The 3,268-nt window shown below is 33.5% G+C and overlaps 1 long non-coding RNA gene across 1 annotated transcript; it reads left to right on the top strand.

Moving 5' to 3' along the window:
* The first annotated feature begins 202 nt into the window (after positions 1-202).
* LOC121132575 (uncharacterized) lies at positions 203-2,386 on the top strand. Its single transcript, XR_005869362.2, has 3 exons — positions 203-976; positions 1,041-1,896; positions 1,970-2,386. It is a non-coding gene; the product is annotated as an uncharacterized lncRNA (long non-coding RNA).
* The last annotated feature ends 882 nt before the right edge of the window (positions 2,387-3,268 follow it).

The following is a 3,268-nucleotide window of genomic DNA, read 5'->3' as shown; positions in this document are numbered from 1 at the left end:
ATATGTTTTTTGTTATTCTATTGTATCATACTCTAATATGTTTCCAGTATTTCAAAATCTCTAGCCTATATTATTAATAGAATTTGTCAATTTTCAATGAACAACATTTTTTTAGGTAGATAAAAAATTGCAATGCTCAAGGATGACCACTTTTGGAACAATGCTTCAATTGAAGCATTAGTGAAATATCAATCTCAAATTTTCATGAAAATTTTCTCATTCTTGATCTTACTAGAATCTTTTTGGTTAAACACGAAACTCAAAGCTTTTTGATTTGTAAGAAGCAAGAATTGTTTTCCTATCAGAAAATGGTTCCAAGTTTGTAAGATTCAACAATTGTATAAGCTTCCTTTTCTACTGCAGAATGATGTCTCTCAGACTTATTCAACGATCTCGAAAAAAAAGTATCTGTCTCTACCGTTAACCTTTACATTGGATTAATAACCATGATGATTGCATTTCCAATGCCCTTCTTCATTTTTGCAAAAGCCTATTTCGATTCTGCATTCCAAGGGTAATCTTGAGGGTGTACCATAGACTGTAACTTCTTTGAGAAAGAGGGCATCCATCGAGAATAATGTGCAAACACCCCCAAGATACGTCGTAACTCTTTCTTATTCCTAGGTTCTGAAATTCTCATAAGCGACTCCAGTCTATCTGAATCCGGTTTCATCATACCATCTGACACCCCAAAAGCTTTATTTTTGTGGTTGAATATTTGCATTTACTCTCATTTATTGTCAACCCATATTTATCTACCGCTTTCATGAAAAATTTTAAATTCTTATCTTGCTAATTGCTACGATGAAATTGATATAATCGACCACAGGCTTCAAAAGCAGTATATTCTCTTTCACTCTCTTCAATCCTGGCCTTATGATAAGCACTTTTAAGATCCACCGTTGTGAAAATTTTGTTGACGGCCACTCTATGCAGTACCTCTTCAATTTGTGGAAAAGGATAGGCATCCAAGAAGGTAAATTTATTAATAGTTTGTGAATAATCTATTTCCATTCGTTTTTTTCTTCTATCATTTTCAGTAATCAGCACTTGGGCCCTCCATGATGACGTACTGGGCTCGATAATTTCCTCGTTCATTAATATCTTCACTTCTTGATGAATAAACTATCTAGAATCAATCGTTTTTATTTGTGAATATTTTTATTGACACTAACACAGTCTGTCTTTCCTGGCAGTACACGTGAAGATTCGTCATTTTCATTAAAAAATGTAAGAGTGTCTGCTGTGGAAGATGGTATAACCTTTCCTTTATATGTTGGAGGCATTGCTCAGAGACCTTCTTCACTCAATAAGTTCTTTACTTTTGTGCCTGGTATTTAATGACATTGAAGGTTGACATAAATTTACTTACAGGCATAGATGTGGGTACAAGGGTTATTAATTGTGTAACCCTCCTCTTATCAGATGTGGCAATCCTTTCCTTTATCGCTGAGACAATCACATCAAAATATCTAGCTTTTTCAAATATGGACTTATCAAGCTTGTCTTCTGTGCTGCCTTCTGCTAGTACAGTTGGTTGACGATTGCCAATTTGTATGTGACTCATTTTAGTTTTTGTTTTGCTTCAGATTTCTTTTGGGTGTTGCTTTTACTGCGTTTTTTGGTTGTGATATACCATGCTCCAGGAAACCAGGATCAATACTGCTAAGGTCGCACGGTAATGTGTATACAGGATCACATATATCCTTGGTAATATCTTCTTCGCCACTTACGTGATGTTCCCGAACTTGGTTGTCGATGTTTTGCAAAGTTTCTTCACGGGAACAAGATAGTAAATTCGAGTTTGCCACTGTTTATGTTCCTCTAACGAAACCGGAAATAGACCACCTATAATTCAAATTTATTATATTATTTGAAAGGAAGAAGAAATTGGAGGTAAGGGGGAAGGTGATAAAAAGTATCTTACGTAATTGTTATCATTTTCTGATATTTTCTAAATGGATCACAGCATTTCTTCTGATTAAGCTCAAACCTTTTAATGAATATGACAAAGTGTTTTTCACAAATATCAATTTCTAAATCTGTAGGATTGATTGCACTTCTCAGCAAAATTAGTTCTTGCTCCTCCTGACTAATCAAAGAGGCTACTTTAATTTTATCAGTTTCAGAGCATATTTCACCAAATTTTACACCAATTGAACATTTTTCCTTCCATTATTATTGTGTGCCAGTTATTATATTGAACATTTCTCTGAATATTGAATTTATTGGAGTTTTGTTTTGGGTAAAGACGCTCATGATAATCGCGATAATAACTTCTTTTTTTTAAATTCTGTTCAAAGTTTTAATGTTTGTGACTTAAATGTGATAAAAAACGACATTTATTTAATTATAAAACCTCCTACAGATAATTTTTCATCAAAAATCTTGCACAAATTACTTTAATTATATTACAAAAATTTATGTCGATTCTAACTTGATCCAAAATTGTTGATTTTATATAGTTAGTTTATAGAATAAAGACAAAAAAAATGGGGGTGTTTTGAAATATAGACGGCAGAGGAGGGTGCAGTCACTGAAACAGTAATAGTAAAAAAAAGGGTTATGTAAAACTCCCGTGCAAAAATTTGAAGACATTACGATGAAGCGTTCTCGAGTTATTGATGTGTTCGTTAAGGTCCATTTTTCAAATATGGACTGATTCATACTAGGATCCAAAAACTAATTTAACTAATATTTGGATAACTACACGTAGAAAAAAAAATCACCATGTTTGATCATTTTTTGATTTAGAATAAAAAAACACACAGTCTTGGATACTCATAAATTAAGGTATTAGCTTAAAAAAAATACTATTTCTGTTTCTTTTGTTATTATTATTATTATGTATTTTTTTTATTGTGTTCGATCCTGGGGACTTAGACTAGTGAGTGGGTTTTTTCTTACAGTATCGGAAGCCCAAAAGTCTGGGGGTTTGGTTTGAACATTCAGCTACTTCGTAGGATTCCTCGAGAGTGGATTAGGACCGTAAAAAGGTCAGGGATCAGGAACGGCGATATTCTTTTTTCATTCTCACGCGTTTGACATCCTGGTTTTCCTTTAATAATGTGAGCGTGTACTCCTTCTCAGCCCTTGGCTATACTGCGTCTGCCGAACAAAATATAATATTTAATGTGTATTAGTAACGATCACGGTAAGAGGTAGTCTGTAGAGTTGAAAAAATACAACAGATATAGGTAAACAATCTCGGTCGTTTACTCATCTCGATCGACTATTTGAACAAGCGATTCATTACTTCTAGCATTTA

The sequence above is a fragment of the Lepeophtheirus salmonis genome, chromosome 2 (assembly GCF_016086655.4).
Source record: "Lepeophtheirus salmonis chromosome 2, UVic_Lsal_1.4, whole genome shotgun sequence".
In the NCBI taxonomy this organism is placed as follows: domain Eukaryota; kingdom Metazoa; phylum Arthropoda; class Copepoda; order Siphonostomatoida; family Caligidae; genus Lepeophtheirus; species Lepeophtheirus salmonis.
Note: the sequence above shows the minus strand (reverse complement) of the source record. Positions and strands in the feature narration are given on the sequence as shown.